Consider the following 8,716-nt stretch of genomic DNA (forward strand, 5'->3'; position numbering starts at 1 on the left):
TTTTAGGTGATCGTATGTTAGACCATTGTAGGTTGGATGGAACAAACCACATTTTTTCCAAGGAAAGAAATGTGAAAATGTGTAAAGTCTAAGATTTTCTATGTGTCGGCACTTTTCTAACAGCTTTACATATAGTGATCTATTTAACCTTCAAAACATCTTTTAAGATAGGAATTACTATTGTCTCCATTTTCAGATAAGAATATTGAGGCACAGAGAAATTAAGTCATTGGTACAAGGACTCTGAGTGGTCAGTGGTGGAGTTGGGATTGAATCCAGAGAGTCTGACTCCAGGACTTGTAACAGGTGATTCCTATCTTTGCAGACATATTAATATAGCTGTCTTTCCAGTAGAAAGACAATGTATTGGAAAGGGTATACCAGTTTTGGAAAGAATACAATGAATGTCCACCTGGACCAGTTAGTTTCGATGAGTTATCTAATTTAATCCTCAACTAATCCGAGGGGTTTTTGTGTGGTGTGAGTTTCCCATTTTCCAAATCAGAATCTTCAGCATAAAGTTTACTTTCCCTAAGGTGACACAGTCAATGTTCCATGTGGAATTAGATTCTGACTGTTCTGTCACCAAAGCCATATTTTAAAAATGCTTGAATACACTGACTATCAAATCTTTCTTGCAACCAAAATTACTGCAGTCCTTAATTCAGCAAGGTGAATAGCAAAAGAGTGTCTCACCCCCCATGCTTTTCATTTGGAGGCATAGAGTTTGCTTTTAGTTCGTTAATACTTAGAGATCCTCTGATGAAAGCCATCCAGGCCCATTTTGTATTCTAGCACCTTTATGATCCCTGCTGGGTTTAGAGATAGCTTTTAGTAATCCCACCANTCAGTTCTTAACTATCGCACCACTCGGCCGGCCCAAGAGGGATTTTTTTGTTTGTTTTTATGCCAGTGTTTTTTCTCTGCGGTAACTTACACTCATATTATTGATCTAATATTAGAAGAAGAATTACTGTTTTTCAAATACATCTACTATGGGATTACTCACGCTCTATTCCACTACCCTTTGCACTATTTCTAAATTTTAAAAATATAAATGTAAATACTACCTAAGATAATATCAGCTGAAATGTTATGAGAAGTGTACACTTACTGCATCTATTTGATCAGAACACAGGCTGGGATAAATTCTGAAGTAGCACTTGGATTAAAGTAAATGGGTCCCTCACTCCAACCCTAGACCAAGAGTGCCACTGCTTCCAGCTACCTTTCACGTGGACTTCACCTGCTTCTGTGTACCTCACAGAGGACATCCACTCATGCTTCCAATATTGCCAATTGCCTCTGAAACCAACATGTTTGTCCTTCTCTTTATTCAACATTGATAGATTTGGGGCAGAGTAGGGTAGAGGTTGGGAGGGCACTAGAGACTAAGGCAGTGTTTATGGCTTATCAGCAGTGGATTTGGGGAAGAAAAAAATGTGTGACTAGAAATCACTCTAAAGTTCTAAAAAATTATTTAAAGAAGGATTCTCTCTTTTTAAGGCATGTGCTAGAGTGGAAAACATCTGGACTAGGAATCAGAAGACATGGAATCAAGTTCTCATTTTCTCTTAAGTGAAATGTGTCCCCATTGGAAAGTCATAGCTCTAGACACTGATTCTTGAAATAGGCATGATTTGCTTAGTTATGCTACAGTAACAAATGACCCCAAAATTTCCGTGGTTTACAAAAACAAAGATTGACTTCTCATTTATGTTATATATCAGCTGCTAATAACCTACAGCTGTGCTTCATGTATCTTCATGTGGGGACTCAGGCTAAAGGATTAGCCACCCCCCCCCCAACACACACACCTGGAACATCCAGCAGGAGGAAATGAGTAATGGTAGAACCACACCATGTTTTAAAACCTCTCATCACATTTTATTGGTTAAAGCAAGTCACATGGCCAAGCCTGACATCAATGGGCCAGGATATACACTCCTTCCGTGAGAAGGAAACCAGGGAGAAGCCTTGAGAAGAGAGACCTGGTAGAGAGAGAGACAGCACAGTGCCTGTAAGCTGAAAGCACTGGTCATGATTTGTAAAATTTTTCCCAGCTCCGATATTAATTCATGAGTTAGAAATAGCAATAATTAGTTTGGATGTAGACATGTTTTGACAAGTGATAGGAGACTGGTTAAAAGATACAATCCACAGATGGCCAATAGGCATATGAAAAAATGTTCAACCTCACTTAGCATTAGGGAAATGCAAATAAAAACCACAATGAGATACCACTCCACTCCGGTCAGAATGGCTATTATCAATAAATCAACAAACAACAAATGCTGGCGAGGTTGTGGGGAAAAGGGAACCCTGGTGCACTGCTGGTGGGACTGCAGATTGGTGCAGCCACTATGGAAATCAGTATGGAGGTATCTCAAAAAACTGAAAATGGAACTACCTTATGACCCAGCAATTCCACTCTTAGGTATNGGACTGTTTTAGAGAAGGGGGTCAGAGGAGAAATGGAGAACAGCAGAGGACCTATCAGGACTAAAACAAGAAAGCGGGAAGGGGAAGGATTATGTAATGTAAGAGAAAGTCGAGGGAAATTTGCACAAACCACAACCTCTCTTCACCATTTCTTCACTTTTGTGACCCTCTCTCAGGCTTCTCTGTTAACATACTTTATGCTATGTATTCATGCCGGGAGAATTCCCAAAGTAGGCAGTCTGAAACTGGTATAATTAACAAAGTACCAGGAGGTTGGTAAATACTACAATAGAAGGCTTCTTTGACTGCTATAATAAATATGAAGTAAGAAACAGCTGTATAGTGGGAGAATTCCTTCCTAGGTTTAAATGGATCTCATACATGAGATGGAATATTAAGACATACACCACATACACAAAGATAACGTCCTAAGTTTTTGTTTCTTTCACAATTGTTTAAAATTTACAATAAATTATTAATCTACCCAAGTATTTTATTTTATGAAATGTAAGTGTATATATTGCATAACCAATATTAGCATAAATCATTATACAACTATTTTCAATGTACAAAAGGTATCAAATACTCATATTTCTTCTCTTATGTCCTTTGCCTTTAACTCATTCCTCATAAGTTGTTATATAAGAGAAAATTGCTGTTAATAAGTGCCCATAAGCAAAAGAATTGGGGTTCAGTAAAATATGAAAAAGTTACATATTTATGAATGGTTAAAAGAGAAGATTTCTATTATTGGATTTATGACAATAAATAAAATACAAACATTTTTTTCTACTCTCGCAGCTTTCAAAGGCTAGGGGTTTGGGATTGGGTGTATACATTTCACGATGCATTGTAAAATGGATTAACATTCTAACTGCTTTTATTGCTTTTTTCTCAGAGCAGTTTTCTTATAGAGAGCTCAGGATATTAACTACAAATGGGATTTTCATAAAATATAGTCCAGGCAACTCAAAGGATTTACAAANAAGGATCTTCCCCATTTGATCCCAGAGCACAGATCTCTCAGTTTAGGATTATTTGAGTTTCCCTCAGTGAGTCATGAACAGAGCAGTGTATCATGAACAAATGAAAAATTCACTGAAGGAATAAATGTTGATAGTGTATTTGTTTGTTATGTTTTGTGAATTCTGACAAATCCTACTATGTTTTTTACACATTTCAAAATGCATAACATATAAGCACTAGCTCGGTCAAGAAACCATATAAGCACTAGCTCGGTCAAGAAACCGTATAAGCACTAGCTCAGTCAAGAAACACAGATACAATTAGGAGAAAATTTACTTTCCGCCTCTGAGAAATGAATATAAAACAGCAAACAGAAGAAAAATTTTCAAAATTAAGGAAAATACTCTGTCTGACAAATATGTCTTTTGAAGCTTTCCCCAAATAAGTCACCCTTGGTCAGTTAGATTGTTTTGATTGAAAGCTTTTTAAAACTCCAAGTAACTGCATATGTTTTGTTTTAAGAGATGGTGGAATACATCCCTGTGAGCGAGGAAGTCTATGGCTCATCTACTCACATACAGGATAATCACCTAGGATAAAAATGAACAGCCAAGCTCCCTGAGATCCAGGAACAGGTGGTACAACTAATCATTCCAAATGTTTGAAATACTAGCCTGGCAACAGCTGTCTTCAGAGACTCAAAAGACAAGTGTCCCCAGCTCCACTATCAAGGGCCAAGAGAGGGATTTGTTTAAGACATCCATTTCAGGCACTCCATGATTAAATGTTTGCAAGCTACCCTTGGTGGAGGAATGAGTAGATTATTAGCTTATACCACCTGTCCTCTGGGATGGGATCAAAGGGACTGATGGCAAGAAGGGTTATCTGGCAATATTCTTTCTGAAAATGGAAATTTCTATTCATATCTTCATCTTTAATACAAAGATTATAATTCAAAATATTCATTATATGTAGTGTTATTTTATCCCTTGCTATATTTGCTTTCAGCCTGTGAGTAAACTGCCCTCAAACAGCCAAATGCCTGTTTGACCCTGATTGCATGTTTTCATGGCTGTTTTTAAAGATATCAAAAGTTGTGTTCCATTATCCATGTTTTAGGTGGAGCCAAATGTGATCATTCCAGAATTCTTTATGTCACATCTTTAGATAATTCTCTATTTAGTAATTGGTGAGAAGCATTTCCAAAAGAAAGCTTTTATTTTCCACCAAGGAATATATGAGTAACACCATTAATATAATACTATAACATAAGTCATTAGGGGTAAAGACTCACACACACTTCAATTCACTTTTTTCCTTTCCATTGTTGTTTCACAAGTTTACCATTCCATATTACACCCAGATGTTTATTATGAAAATTATGTGTGTGTGTGTGTGTGTGTGTGTTTGACCTTAAAAATCAAAGTTAGTGATTTTACTAGCAAAAAAAAAATGGGTTTATTCAGGAAAAGCAGAGAATTACAATTTGGAACATGCAGGCTATGGCAAAGTCAAAGGCAAGTCCAGAGAACAAAGGAAAGGAATGTTATTTTATAGGGGAAATAGGAAATTGGGAGGAGCTGTTATAAACAAAGAGTCCATTGGAGGAAACTGGGAGTTGGAAATATAGTGCTTTTCATCAGATGGTTTTTGACAGTCTCTCATTGGTTGGGCTGTTGCCAGGGGAGGAGAAAATCCTTATTCTTCCTGCTGGGGTACTACTGTAGAGTAGAAAGCATCTTCCTGTTGGAGATGCAAAGCATGTCTCTTCCTGTTTGGGGCAACCAAGGATGAGTTGTAGGACATGAGAGCTCCTCCTATAGGCCCTAATGACACCAGTCTTGGTTGATGTCTCCTTTATTAATTTTCACAATAGACAAAAAGAAGAAAATAAAAATCATCCATCATCCTGTGCCAACAGTATTAATATTTCTGTGAATATGGTTCTGTTCCTGTTTCAATCAGATATCTGTACATTTTTCTAGCAAAATTGTATGATATGGAACATAGTCATAAACTTTTGATTTATGAGTTCATTTTATTTTAAGAATGTTAACTATTTATCTGTTATATCTGTTACAAGTGTGTTTGCTATTTCATCACTATGCTTTCAATTTTGTTTTTTGTATTTTTTAGACTTGTACATTTTGTGTATGTGAGGTATATCAATTTTTATGTTTTTTTACTTTTTAACCCATGTTTAGAAATATCTCTTCCGCACTTTGAGTATATAAATATTTATCTGTATTTTCATGTACTTTAAGATTTTATTTTTACATACCTCCCCAACTTCCTAGTTTATAATACTTTTCTCATACAAACCAAACTATGCCTATGAAGCTATTTAAAAAGTGAAGATCTGATAATTATATCTACATTTTCAAAACTATCCCAAATAGTAAAATGCAGAAAATAAGGGAATGAGTTTCATTTCAAAATGCCAATTAATGAGTGTCACTGCCAAAATACAATTATGAACTATTTTAATGTGGGGACATAAGCTGTGAATAAGTTAATATTTTTAATGATATAAATTCTCATTAGATTAAGGCAATGCAGCTTAAATGCCTATAATTATAGAATGATATATATCATTATTTGGTGAGTTGGAAAGATCATGTGACTAAGAGATGCACAATAGCTTCTTCATTTCTAGTCCTGACTCCAGTAAGAATTAGTTTGGGATATGCTGGGCTGTCCATGTAGCTTTCCACACTTGAGTTTGCTCATCTCTTAAGGGAGAGCATTGGACCCCTAGACAGCCCTCAGTAAGTTACCCACAGGACCGAAGTGCAGACATTCTCTTCACAGACTGAGGGAACAAAGTTACCAATATATCAGCTCCTTTCTTTTAGGGTGGAACATATTACAATCACAGTTCATGAGCAAGAGGTTAGGAAGTCAAGGGCAGAATTTGTACCAACCTCTTGGAACAAATAGTTATCTCTCCTCAGAAGAATGGAGACATGGCTTTTAAAGTATTTATCTGAGTTGCTGCTGTAACAAAGAACAGAAAAGCATTTTTGTAACCTGAATTCTGTTGATACATTTCAAATGATTATTCACTGTTCCTTCTATTTTAGCATCTCTTAAGTAATGCTAAGGGCACTGTTCTGCTAACAGCACCCACAGAAAGTTTGTCTTTCATTAGCGTGGAGCTTGAAAAAGAAGCCATCTACCAGGATGACGTTAAAAACATGTAACAAACAGGGACTTTGGGTCCCTCGAACTCTTGCGGGAGCGGCGTCTGCAGGTCAGGGCGTGCAGGGTCCTCACTTTCGGTCACGGCACTGAAGGTGGCGAAAGGGTTGGCCGCTCTGCAGAAGCGGTCCTCAGGCCAGACCTCTTCTTAAGTCCTTGGGAGGTCCTGGGCACCCACGAGGCCGCCGGAGTTCCTCGGTGGGCGGCGCACAGTGACCGTGATCCCAGGGGACAGCATCGCGCCGAAGCTCGCGTTGCACGTTGATCTGTGTTCGCACATGCATGTGTGCCGGTGGACTTTGGAGAGGTGCAGCGGAGCTCCAAGGCCGAGGACGAGGACATCCAGAACGCTACTATGGCTGTCTGTCCGAACCGCGTGTTCCTGAAGGGCAACAACCGTAACCTGCCACCATTCCACAAATCCCACGACAACATCCCTCGCACCAGCCTGGACCTCTACGCCGGCGTCATCCACAGTAAGAGCATGCCAGGAATGGTGACCCAGCCCAGGAATACAGATATCCTCATCGTCAAGGAAAACACAGAGGGCGAGTATAGCGGCCTGGAGCACGAGTGTGGCACGCCTGAAGAGCATCACCAAGGCCAAGTCCCTGTGCATTGCTCAGTACCCTTCTAACTTGCCCAGGAGAGTGGGTGCGAGAAAGTGACAGCCACGCACAAGGCCAACATCATGAAACTGGGTGATAGGCTCTTCCTCCAGGGCTGCAAGGAGGTGGCAGCCTGCTACCCCCAGATCACCTGTGAGAGTATGATCATGGACACCACCACCATGCAGCTGGTGTCCGGCCCCAGCAGTTCATGTCATGGTGATGCCTAATCTCAATGGCAAGATCGTCAGCAGTGTCTGCACAGGGCTGGTTGGGGGCCCTGGCCTCATGGCCACATGTGCACTGTGTGTTTGAAACACCTACAAGGGATACTCAAGAGTAGCTAGGAGTATCACCAACCTCACAGCTATGCAGCTGGCAAGTTGCATGATGCTCAACCACCTCAAGCTACACTCCTAGGCCACCACCATCCACAAGGCCATCTTGGCGCCTGTGGACAGTGAAAACATGCACACNAGCATTATAGAGAGTGAAAGCAGAGAATAACAGCTTAGTGGCCTGAGATTCAGAGGAGGTCACTATATGTGTTTATTTGTACATGCCTACCATATCTTTAAAAGAATATATAAGAAACTAATAATGTTGATTGCCTCTGCGTGGCATTCCTTTTATAAGTTTTAGGTTGTGAGCTATATGAATACATTGTGTTAACGCTGTTAGTGATTGGGAAGTGCCACAATAGAGCCACACTTCCCAGTGGGAGCTCTCATCAGGCTGGCCTGGAGGAAAGTACACTCTTCAGAGGAGACTAGGAGAGAATGCTCAGTGAAGGCTTCACGGGTGTTTGTCCACATGGCACACAGGTCCAAAAGGCATCGCAAAATAGTAGCCTCTTAAAAGTGATATTGTGCTTATGGTGTCCCATTTTAAAATTAATCTACTCAATAGTTTTTAGACTGAAAACACTCAACCAGTTTCAAAAATCCAATTTAAAGTTTCCTTTTTATTTTTCAAGAGAATATGGAGTCCAGGCTGAAATAGCTCCCAGAAGCAATATTCTTTACTGTGTACAATAAATCATCAGGTTTCTATCCCATTAGTAAGCTAAGAGTTTGGCAGAAGATAATGCAGTGTTCTCTTGAGAGTAAAGATTCTTGTTAACTTATATTCTTATCTTTTCTAAAAGTTTATGGCTTTTTTATTGTTGATGATGCTCTTAAAAGGATAGTATCCTCCACTTAAACAAGAGAGTTGGGATGTTTTTCTTTTATTTATCCTAATGAAATCTAATGTATGCATTGCTGAATAGTGACTGTAGAGGTTGACAAGCCCCACAGAAGATGAACAAAAATAAACGGAGCCATAGAAAGCACTAGAGCAAACATCTAGCTTTCTTAGCCAGTATTATTTGAGACTGGCTAAACACAATATTATTTTGCTTTGAGCAATCTTTCTCCTTCCTCTCCTACCTTCATTCTATCCTCCATAACTCGATAGGAAGCAACCTAGACATCACTGAGAATAAAATAATTCTAGTT

The 8,716-nt window shown here is 39.1% G+C and overlaps 1 protein-coding gene and 1 pseudogene across 4 annotated transcripts in view; both read left to right on the top strand.

Moving 5' to 3' along the window:
* LOC109394939 (isocitrate dehydrogenase [NAD] subunit gamma, mitochondrial-like) overlaps positions 1-7,724 on the top strand; it is a 36,620-nt pseudogene extending 28,896 nt beyond the window's left edge.
* Positions 1-8,716, top strand: part of PDGFD (platelet derived growth factor D) — a 265,099-nt gene that overhangs the window by 216,421 nt on the left and 39,962 nt on the right. The window lies entirely within an intron of this gene.

Source organism: Hipposideros armiger, unplaced genomic scaffold (assembly GCF_001890085.2).
Source record: "Hipposideros armiger isolate ML-2016 unplaced genomic scaffold, ASM189008v1 scaffold_446, whole genome shotgun sequence".
In the NCBI taxonomy this organism is placed as follows: Eukaryota; Metazoa; Chordata; class Mammalia; order Chiroptera; family Hipposideridae; genus Hipposideros; species Hipposideros armiger.